This window comes from Zingiber officinale, chromosome 1A (assembly GCF_018446385.1).
Source record: "Zingiber officinale cultivar Zhangliang chromosome 1A, Zo_v1.1, whole genome shotgun sequence".
Taxonomy (NCBI): domain Eukaryota; kingdom Viridiplantae; phylum Streptophyta; class Magnoliopsida; order Zingiberales; family Zingiberaceae; genus Zingiber; species Zingiber officinale.
The window spans coordinates 56261230-56273629 of NC_055987.1; the positions used below are offsets into that span (position 1 = coordinate 56261230).

General features: G+C 37.4%; 1 non-coding gene across 1 annotated transcript; it reads left to right on the forward strand.

Moving 5' to 3' along the window:
- The first annotated feature begins 7230 nt into the window (after positions 1-7230).
- LOC122039217 lies at positions 7231-7332 on the forward strand. The gene has a single exon (XR_006128095.1). It is a non-coding gene; the product is annotated as a small nucleolar RNA R71 (small nucleolar RNA).
- The last annotated feature ends 5068 nt before the right edge of the window (positions 7333-12400 follow it).

Genomic DNA, 12400 nt, shown 5'->3' on the forward strand with positions numbered 1-12400 from the left:
CGACCAGAGTAGAAGCCAGATAAGTCAACTCTGTGTTGACTTGTACAAGAACCTGAACCAAGTCTAGGCGCCCAGACTCCAGGTGCCTAGACCATCCTGGTACAACAAGGGTGTCTCGGCAAGTCGTTGATGTGAGGATGATGTCGAATATCCACGTCAACAATACTCTAGGCGCCTGGACTAGTCTAGGAGCTCGGGTGAGGATAAAGTTTTATCCTGAAGCCGTTGAAGAGCCATTGCAAAGAAGATAGAATGCATCACTGGGGGCACTCAAACCCACTCCAGGCCCCGGGAGCTACCATGTCAGCCAATGAACATATTTGACCAATAGGCTATAAATAAAGCCTTGATCCTCTTCATTCTAAACAAAACTCATTCTTTAACTTTGATATTCTGTATTTCTTTCTATCTATTCTTAAATGTGGTAAGAGGCTTCTCCACCTTCAACAAAGAAGAATTTTAGTTAGCTTCTACTTCTTTAGACTAGCAATCTCCCTGGTTGCAAACCAAGTAAAATATTCTTATCTCTTAATTTCTATTTATGTTTATTTTAATTTACTAATGTGTGTTTGTCTTTGTTAAGAACGATAGCAAAAAAAGGTTTGAATTTTACTTGAACACTATTCACCCCTCGCTATCCCCCAACGATGAACCAGCATGACTATGTCGAATGACATGGTTGACCCATGTGTTTTTCTGTGATGGCAAACACAGTTGTGTCAAATGAATGACCATGTCATGTGTCTCATTAAGTCCGGGCACAACCTTCCTTCTCTCTTTTTTTTTTGGTTGGGTGGCATGGCCATGTCGAATGACACGACCAACTTGTGTCTCCTTCTGGACACCCACATAGCCGTACCAAATAACACGGGCTAGTTGTGCTTCCCTCAGATTTAGGAGGCACGGTCGTGTCTAATGGACATGGCCATGCCATGCTTTCCTACTCATCATCACATGTCCAAGTTCTTGGAGACACGACCATGTTTTCAACACTGCCCCTCTTCGCTCCCAATACCATTTTTCTTGTATTTTCTTCTCCTCTAAGGCCTCTACGCCCATGGAAAATCTTGTGGCCAAATCGTGGAGGGAAAAAAATCTTGAAAATGTGGAAGAATAACACAAATTAAAACCTCAAATAATGAAAACAAATAAAATGAGAAAAACATGACTAAAAGAACTCTTGAGTTGTCTCCGAAGAAACACTTTTTTAATGTCATGAGCTCAACTCCAACAGGCTCAACTGGGAGCCCTTGCCTTAAAGGGGCAATTCCCTCCTTCATCAAGGCAAAATGTACTTGACCCCTCCTTCATCCGGGGATATGTCAGAATGATGTATTTTTTATTTTGAGAGCTAGGTCATTTTTCTTTTCCCATAGGATATGGTGCTTCATCCGGCGATATCTCTGACGAGTGATGGTGAATTTCTTCATCGTGACTAAATTGACTAAATCTGCTGAAATAACTCTCAACTGTAGAAATTTCAGTAAATCCCTTGGATAGAACAAATTCCAATTTATCCTTGCCAATGCCTAAAGATAATTTATGATACATTACATCGATCACAGCCTCTGCTATGGCAAGGAAAGGTCTTCCAAGAATTAATGGAAACTTCGGGTCCTTCTACATGTCCAAGACCACGAACTTTGTAGGGAAAATGAGACCCCCACTTCCACCGGGACATCTTCTATTATGCCCATAGGATATCTACAGGTACTATCAGATTATTATAGAGCCATAGTAGTTAATCTGAGATAATTTAAACCTAACTTTTTGCACATGGAATAGGAAATAAGACTCACACTAGCCATACCGATAATTGTGGTACCAATTTTACATGGTATGGAGAAGCTTCCTGGGTCTTTAAGTTTTAGAGGCAGTGTATCCTGGAATAGAGTGATACACTCTTCTATTAATGCAATAGCCTCTGTTGGGTTGCAAGGTTGCAAATAAAATCCTATATTGAAAACACATGAAAAATATCATGGGTTTATAAGGAAAAGATATTCCCCTTAATAAAAGTCCTTTTGGGTAGAATTCAAAAATAAAAACATGAGGGCTTAGATCCAAAGTGGGCAATATCATACTATTGTGGAGATATCTAAATTCCTTTTGGTCCTAACAATTGGTATCAAAGACAGATTGCCAGAAGGTCTAACCACCAGCTGTGCACAAAAGCTATGGTCTAATTGAACCATATGAGTAGAATATTGACCCCAAATAAAGAAAGTGTGAGCTCCCATATTTGAATCAAGAGGACTAGACACTAGGTAGAAAGTACTAGCTGTGGCTAGGCAAGGATGTCCTAGTAGGTCGGGTGGACTGAGGGGCAGGAAGACTTGGTAGGTCGAGGATCAGACGTGGGAATCCTGTGGTCCTTCATTTGAGGAGGGGATTGTTGGGTTGCAAGGTTGTAATGCCCGCCCCTCCTGCTAGTAGGGTGCGGGGTTACGTACTTAACCATTTCTATTTCTATTTGCGGAAGCATATATGCATATTAAAATTTCTTTCAAAAATAAAACACTTAAGAATATCTTGAAGTCACACGAACAATAACATAACACACTAGTTCATGTTAACATAACCAAATAACTTAAGCAGGTCTTCCTTTGCCTTAGCCGAGCCACCACCACACACATCCCCTTGCCTCTCCTGCAGCTCCCTTAGGTCATCCATTCTTTGCCTTTATCTGTGGTACAAGGAAAGTAAGCTATAAGCACACAGGCTTAGTAAGATCCTTTCCTACTCACAAAATAAATCCGTATATCAATGCATAAACACATAAGCATACAACCATAACAATATGATCATCTAACATCATAAGGGCATAGCATGTTATATCATAAATCATAAGGAACATCATGCTAAATCATATCATAGATCCCAATATCATATGAGCATAGCATGTCATATCGTAAATCATATCATATCAGCTCATAAATAACATCATGCTATATCATATCATAAATCATCATGTCCTATAAATCATAAATCGTATCATGTAAGATGTCCTTTAAAACATATGTCATGTCATGTGCAAGATGTTTTAAAACATAGCATATAGTACTTGAACATAATATCATCATGAGGGCCCGGCTTGTACCACATACATACATAAATGCGCGCAATCCCTAGGACAGGGTAGCTAGCCTCGAACCTACTAGGGATCTAGGTCCGTTCATAGTCCGTCGACCTAGGGGCGTACTAAGGAGCCCATCCCTTTACTAGACCCGTTCATAGTCTGTCGGCCTAGGGGCACTTATGGAGCCCACCCTTGGTACAAGCCATACAAAGTAAAATATCATATCATGGTTCATATCATAACATAACACATCTTATCTTATCATATCATGAGGAGTAAAGCATGCATATTTGGGCACACAGCACATGCATGGATCATAAACATACTTAATGAACATGTCATTTATCACATCATAAAACATGCATATTTGGGCACACAGCACATGCATGGATCATAAGTATACATAATGAACATGTCATTTATCATATCATAAATCATGCATATTTGGGTACACAGCACATGCATGGATCATAAGTATACATAATGAACATGTCATTTATCATATCATAAATCATGCATATTTGGGCACACAGCACATGCATGGATCATAAGCATACATAATCAACATGTCATTTATCATATCATAAACATGCATAATTGGGCACAAAGCACATGCATGGATCATAAGCATACATAATGAACATGTCATTTATCATATCATAAAACATGCATAATTGGGCACACAGCACATGCATGGATCATAAGCATACATAATCAACATGTCATTTATCATATCATAAACATGCATAATTGGGCACAAAGCACATGCATGGATCATAAGCATACATAATCAACATGTCATTTATCATATCATAAACATGCATAGCATCCGTAAATAACATTTCCTAATTCATAACGCATCATGTGAGGCATATCTAAGTTTTTAACTCATAATGGTCGAACCACTCATAAGGAGAAAACCAAGCTATGGGCAACATGCAAGTGTGAACACCTAGCTAAATTCATATCATATTATCAAGAGGCACATGAGTATGCTAGGTTAACTTTTTAGCTTCTCTAAGCCCTAGTTTTGTTCTTGGCCAAAACATACATGAAGGAAAAGCTAACTTTAAAACAACATATGAGCATGAACACCTAACTACATTCATATCACATTATCAAGAGATACATGAGCATGCTAGGTTAACTTTTAGCCTCTCTAAACCCTAACTTTGGGTTCTTGGCCGAACCATCCATGAAGAGGAAACTAGGTTTTTAAACAACATGTAAGCATGATCACCTAGCTAAATTCATATCATATTATTAAGAAACACATGAGCATGCTAGGTTAACTTTTGGCTTCTTTAAAACCCTAATTCTTGGTCTTGGCCGAAACACACATGAAGGGAAACTAGGTTTTAAATCTACATATGAGCATAATCACCTAGCTAAAATTCATATCATATTATTAAGAGATACATGAGCATGCTAGGTTATCCTTTAGCTTCTTTAAAACCCTAATTTTTGGTCTTGGCCGAAACACACATGAAGGGAAGCTAGGTTTTAAATCAACATATAAGCATAATCACCTAGCTAAAATTCATATCATATTGTTAAGAGATACATGACCATGCTAGGTTAACTTTTTAGCTTCTCTAAGCCCTAGTTTTTGTTCTTGGCCGAAACATACATGAAGAGGAAACTAGGTTTTCAATCAACATATAAGCATAATCACCTAGCTAAATTCATATCATATTATTAAGAGATACATGAGAATGCTAGGTTAACTTTTTAGCTTCTCTAAGCCCTAGTTTTTGTTCTTGGCCGAAACATACATGAAGGGAAAGCTAACTTTAATCAACATTCAAGCATAAGAAAAACCAACCCAATCCCTTAACATAGCATACAAATCATAAGGATGTAGTAACCATGGTTAGTTTAGGTCTTAAGCTTTCCTAGGTCCTTCATCTATACTTGGCCGAATGTTCATGTTTAAAAATCTAGGTTTTAAGTCAACATACAACATGAGAACATTAACTAGCTTCTTATACTAGGGTACTTATCATAAGAACATAATGAACATGCTTTATTTAGATCTTGATCTACCCAAATCTTTCTTTCCTTTTATTTTATACTTGGCCGAAAATTCCAACTTGTGACCCTAGGTTTTAATCATTCCACTCCTATGTAAAAACAAAAGCAACTTGTACCACAGGTGAGGGGATACTTACATCCTTTCTCTTATGATTTTTCTTAAGGAAAGATACTCTAGGTGAAGAGGAAGAAGAGAGCTTCTTCTTCTAGCACTCCCTTTGATTTCTCTTGCTTGGAAGGGGTAGACCTTGAAGGCTCCTTCTTGTAAATTAGTTTTCTTGGAGAGGAACCTTAACTTAGCTTTTGGAAATGAGGAGAAGGAGAGCTTTTGGTTTCGGTGGAGAATGAGGAAGGAGAAGGAAGGAGGAAGAGAAAGAAGGAAGGATTAATCTCTTGCTTTTCTTCTCTTAATCCTATTTATTTCCATGTAATGAACATACCTTCATTCATCCCCCTTAGCCCTCTTATTTTCTCTTCTCTTTTAATTCCACAAAAATAGAGAGAAGGAGGGAAGCAAGCAACTTGTCTTTTGCTTGCTTCTTCTCTTAACCAAGAGGAAGAGAAAGTAAGCTACTTGGTTTTCTCTTGTTCCTTTACTTAACCATTCTCTCACCTTTAACTAATATTTCTATTCTTTTCTATTTACATATCATTCATGTCTCTAGTGGTTATCATACACCAATTTAATTCTATCATTTGTGGGAGGTTCAAGGTTCAATCCTTGACCTCACCTCTTTTTATTTTGGTTTCTATTTTTCCCTTTTTCTCTTTCTTTCCTTTATTCTTATATTTTAACGAAAAATACTCCTAGGCATAGCTTATCATTTCGTGGGTGTTACAAAGGTTGCAAACAAAATTCCATATTGAAAAAAATGAGAAAGATCACGGGTTTATAAGGAAAAGATATCTTCATTGAAAAGAGGCCTTTGGGGTAGAGCCTGAAAATAAAACAAAGAAGAATTAGACCCAAAGTGGACAATATCATGACATTGTGGAAATATCTAAATTTCTGTTGGTCTTAACAGTCTCAAATCCTTCTTTCTTTCTTTTGCTAGATATGATCTCCTTCATGAACTTTACAAATTTCGGCATTTATTGCAAGACATCCAAGAGAGGGATGTCAATGCATATCTCCTTGATCTTTTCCAAAAACTTGTCAAATTCAACATCTTTAATTGCTTTGGAGATCCTTTGAGGAAAAGGGATGGGTGGTACATTTCTTTTTTATGGATGCTCTTTAATAGGTGTGATAATCTCTTCTTCCTTTTGAACAATCCCATCAAAAGAGGTAGAAGAAGATAGCTTTCCATTATACACTTTCCCTTTATCTTTAGTGGTCACTTGGGGCTCTCCCAAGGTTCATCCGCTCTTCAGTTCAATTCTATTACAATATTTCACTGGATTTTTTCTGGTTTACTTGAAAAGTTTCCTGGCGTCCTTGAAGAGGAACTCACCATTTGTGTTATTTTCATATAGAGCATCTTTAAGTGCTTTTTAGTATTGTCCATCCTTGTATTTAGTTGCTTGATACCATTCTTCATTTCTCCTTGGTTGACAAGTATCTCCTGAAGGAGTTTCTCTACTCTTGATGGTTGATTACTTTGTTGATACCCTATTAGTTTCCCTTGTTCTTGGTTGTGTCTATACAAGAAGTTTGGGTGGTTCCTCCATCCAGGGTTGTAATTATTGGAGTATAGATGTTTTATCTTTGATTAAAATTAGCCACTGCATCAACTTGTTCGATTTGAGCCAATTGTGCAGTAATGGCTCTAAGTGGGCAACTTTCCTTGTTATGTTCAATGCTCCCGCATCCTTGACAAGTAGCAGAAATAACATTCACTGGATTGACAGTCATGGCATTAAATTTATTTGTTACTGCATCAAGCATTGTAGAAATTAGACTTATTGCATCAACCTCAAACTTTCTGGCTACTTTAACTAGGTTTCCACTTCAATCAGAAGCCCATTGATGGCAGTTAAGTGATGCACTTTCAATAATCACTTTGACTTCACCTAACCCCTTGTTCATCGATGCTCCACCTATTGCGAAGTCCAAAATAATCTTCGTTTGGTAGTTGATGCCATTATAAAATGTATGTATCACAATGAACTTCTCTAAACTATGATGGGGGCATAGTCGAAGCATCCCTTTAAACTATCCGATGCTTCAAACAAAGATTTGTTGGTGCAGGAAACATAAGATGATTGAACCTAAGTATTGATAATGGTAAAAGGTTGAAAGTTAAAGTTTGTTGTTTTCTAACAAGTCTGACTAAGTATGTAGGAAAGTCCTAAGTGATCTTAGGTAAGGTGAAAGTCCCAATTGAGGCTAGGCAAAAATTTCCTAGTGGACACTATGTAGGTGGAAAGTCTTAATTGCGGTTAGGCAAGGAAGTCCTGGTCCATGGGACAGAGTGAAGTCTTGGCAAGTCAAATATGTCAGGCAAAATTCTAAGGGTCAAGGTGTAAGGAACTAGAGTGCTTAACACGCTTATGCGCAGCAGAAACCATCTAGTTCCTTCTAGGAGATCCATGTAAAGAGAAAGAAAAATATACTAAGTTTTTCATAAGATTATAAGAGGTTATACCTTTGGTGCGTGCACATGATCTCCCAACAGCTCGGATCACATCACGATCTCACGTTCGCGCCTCTACGGTATCCACACGAACAAGCATTCATTTGTCTCACAAACTCACAAAATGGAGATAGGTTGTGCTAGAAACCTAGAGAAAGGATTTTGGCCAAGAGAGGAGAGGAGCAAGGAGAATGAAGAACTATATAAAAAAATGAAGAGAAATTGCTTAAGTATTTTCATCCAATGAAAACACTTAATTAGCATTAATATCCTTAATGAGCATTTACACTCCATTAAGGACCACACTTAAAACTCTTCATTTCAAATTTAATTTTGAAAATTGAATGAAATGAATCATTGAATTTTGAAATTCAATAAATCTCTCCATTAATCCTCACTTGAGTCTAACTCAAGTCTAATTCACTTGAGTCGAACTAAGTTTAATTCAATCGAGTCTTACTCAATTAATCTCATGCAATTTCAAATCCAATGATTCACATTTCATTAATTTGAATTGACTCCTTGAGTCTAGTTTGAATTAGACTTAATCCAACAATAAGATCCAATTGAGTCTAACTCAATAAGTCCAATTCGGATAAGATTTAATCCGATGATTCATTATATGAACCCATCTCCAAATTTACTTATTCTTTGTGTGTGACCCAATAGGTTCTCGTAACATTGGCAATATACCCAAATCAACATTTAGATACATAAGCAATGAGTGACATCTAACATGGCATCATTGCTACCCAATGACGAGAAAGTCGAGATCCGACCTTGTTAGTTAGAGCCCTAGAGCCAATCATATGATGATTGTTGTATGGACTCGATGTATCATATTCCTATATATTTATAAAGGAATTTTCTTTATGATTATTATACTTACTTGTATTGGTGACAAATAACTAAGTATAATAGCGTCCTTGAGTAGAAGGTTTTTATCTATATCAATCGATTGGTTGAATCGATAGTGAGATGATATAGAGAACACTACTCTTAATCATTCCTAGTCAAGTATTAACATTCAGGGATAATGTTAATGCAACGAGACTCGCATGTAGGTCAACTCTATGACTTGATCTCACAAGTCATGGATATAGAGATATCAAGTTGACACATGGGTATGCATTGGAGAATGTATGCTGAATGACCGCCATGAGAAAGTATCATGGATCGTTATATGAGTGTCATATACTTTCTCATGTGACTATTAGTCCTTGGACCTGAAGTCACATGTTTCCCTACATAAGGAGTTGCATACTTTGGCTTCGTCAAACGTCACCCGTAACTGGGTGGACTATAAAGGCAATTACTGGGTATGTAACAAATTATGCGGAGGGATGTGAGTGATGTAGATGGGATCTATCCCTCCTATATGATGGGAGTGACATTGTGATACTTGATAGAGTGAGATCACTAAGTGCATGGTCATGCCCAAATGAGTCAATATGAGATATTGAGCTCATTTGATTATAGTGAGTCTACTTGGAGTTCAAGATTTAGATTGATTAGAGGATGACAAGGTCTATGCCTCAAATTGATCAATTTAGATGTCAAGGATAGAAGGACATTGTTACATATTATGAGAGCCACAATTAGTAGTCACAAAGGTGTTGTTGGATCTCAACATTTTTGTAACTTGGGTAGTAATGATGTGTTGCTAGATACCGCTCATTACTTATGCTTCTAATTGGGTTTAGGAGCATTGTCAATGTTACAAGAACCTATAGGGTCACACACAAAGGCAATTAGATGGAGATTAGGTTCATATGATGAACCAAGAGGATTAGGTTCATGTGATGAACCAAATTGGATCAAGAGTAATCCAAATTAAACTAATTGAGTTGGACTCAATTTGATTCATGTGTCCAATGAGTCTAATTTATATTATGACTCATTAAATCAATTTAGTTTAATGAATAGAGATTCATTAAATCAAATTGGCTTGAATCAATGGTTAGATTTTATCAACCATGGGAGAATTTAAGTTAAGTTTAACTTGACTTGAGAGGGAAGATAAAGAGTCAAGTTTGACTTGACCTTGACTTGACCGAATGCCATGTCATTGTGACTTGGCATAGGGCCGGCCTATGATGATGTGCCACATAATCAAGGTTACTTCATGGTATGCCACCTCATGAGGAATACCAAGAGCCTTGACTCTTGGTATTACATGGAGATAAAACCTCATTAAGTGGTCGACCACTTTAGTGCATTGGGTGTGCTTGGTGTAACTCCATCTTCTTCTCTACTCTCCCTCTCCTCCTTGGCCGAAACACCTTAAGAGTGATAGCACACTCTACGTGTTTTTCTCTCCACCCTTTTTGTCCATGTGGATACTTCTAGAGGTGTGTACGCTTGAACACACTTGAGATATGAAGAACCTTGGATGAGCGGGATTTGCGAAGGGCTTCGCTTCAAAGGTATACTCACTTTCTTGTAGATCTAGTGTAGATCTAGGATAGGAAACATGTACATGTAAAAATTTTATATCTTCGCACGGATCCGTGGCAAGACTTCGGGGTTTCCGCAACGCAAAATATGGTTTTTGTGGCCCGAAAGTCCCAACAGACCTAACCTATCCGTGGCTATTATCTTGTATGACTTTGTCCCTCTATCCTTGATATCTAGATTGATCAATGAGGCATATACCGTGTCATCCTCTTATCAACCTTTGTGTTTCTTGATCTCTAAGTAGACACACTTAATCAAATAAGCTCAATATCTCATATTGACTCATTTACGTATGACCATGCTTTCTTGTGTCCTACTAATCAAGGGGCCCATAAATATCGCTTCTGTCATATGGAAGGGATAGATCCCATCTACATCACTCACATCCCTCCGCATAATTCATTGGATACCCAATGATTGACTTTATTGTCCACCTTGTTACAGGTGATGTTTGCTGATACCAAAGTACACAACTCCTTATGTAGGGAACTGTAGCGACTTCAGGTCTAAGGACTATTCATACCAATAGTCACATGAGAATGTTTATGACACTCATATAATAATTCATGAAACATTCTCATGGAGGGTCATTCAGTATATATTCTCTAATATATACCCATGTGTCAACCTGATATCTCATATCCATGACTTATGAGATTAAGTCATCCGTTGACCTACATACTAGTCTCAACGCATTAATATTGTCCTTGTATATTAATGCTTGACTAGAAATAGTTAAGAGTAGTGTTGTATGTATATCTACAATATCTCACTATCAATTCAACCAATTGATATGCTGTAGATAAGAACCTACTATCCAAGGACATTATTATACTTATTCAATCGACACTGAACTGAAATAAATATAATAACCAACTTTACCTTTTATTAATAATGATATATGATACAAAATGAGCCCTTTACAATCATCTCATAATTGGTACTAGGGCTAATACTAACATGAGGACACTAGGTAAAAGTTCAGGGGGTCACAGACATCAGGTGGAAGATTGGATGGTTCAGGGTTCTAACATCTAGCATAAAGTCTTGAAGTCTCGAATATTGAGCAAAAGTTCAAATGGTCTGGAGAATCATTTTGATATTAGGTAAACTCTACTAAGAGGAGTAGGTGAGGATGTATTCCTCATAGAGAGAACAGTAGGTGTCAGTTTGACCTAGGATTTCTAAGAAATTCAAAGTTAGAACTAGACAGTCCTAAGACCATCCAAATTCTATTATGTTTGTTCTTATGCAGAATAATGAAGCTGGAAGCTGACTGGAAAAGGTGGTATTGGCGCCTGAATGTCCAGGCACCCAGACGTCCAGGCCCCTAAACCGGGTTCAAGCAATCAGGAAGGAACCAAGCGGGTGACTAGCAAGCACTGAGGTGGCGCATGTAGATTGACTATCCTACATCACAGTCCAGATTCCCGGATGAGTCTAGGAGCCTAGAGTTGGATAAATTTATAGAGATAAGCTTTCACTAAGGTACAACCACGTCGACACAATCCTGGAGCTTGGGGACCAGTCCATGCACCCATACAGGACTATAAAAGAAGGGTTCAACTAGAACCTCAAAGACAACTTCTTCTACAACTTTTATTCTTGCACAGTGCTTTGAAAAGCTTTCAACAATGCTCAAACGCTGGTTCAACAACCTACGATCAAGTTCTACTGATTCACTTGTTGTCGGTAAATTTACTTTATAGTTTTTGTACTTAAATCTTTTAATCTTATTCGAACTATTAGTGAATTTTCTAATGAAAGTGATCATTGATCATGGGCCTTTGAGTAGAAGTCATCACAAGCTCAGAACCAAGTAAAAGAAAGGTGTTAGCTTTTGTTTTCTTTTGCTATTATCTTTATTTTTGCTGTGTTTACTCCTACTATTTTATGAAATTGTGAAAAAGCCATAAGTACTATTCAACCCTCTCTAACACTTTCGATTTAACAAGATTCACTCTCATTTTGTTAGAAGTTACCAAATAAATTCCTTATATGCATTGTTTTTCTTGGAGGGAAGAACTTCTCCAAGAATATTTGTTTGCATTTTTCCCATGAGGTGATATTTTTTGCTAGTAGGGAGTTCATCCATGCCTTTTCTCTATCTTTGAGGGAAAATTCATAATAGTAGCCTAATTTCCTCAGGAGGGACCCCATTCATTTTCATGGTGCTCCATATCTCATAGAAGAATTCTTAGTGTTGATTTAGATCTTCATTAGATCCTCCCCCAAACTAGTTTTGTTGTACCAT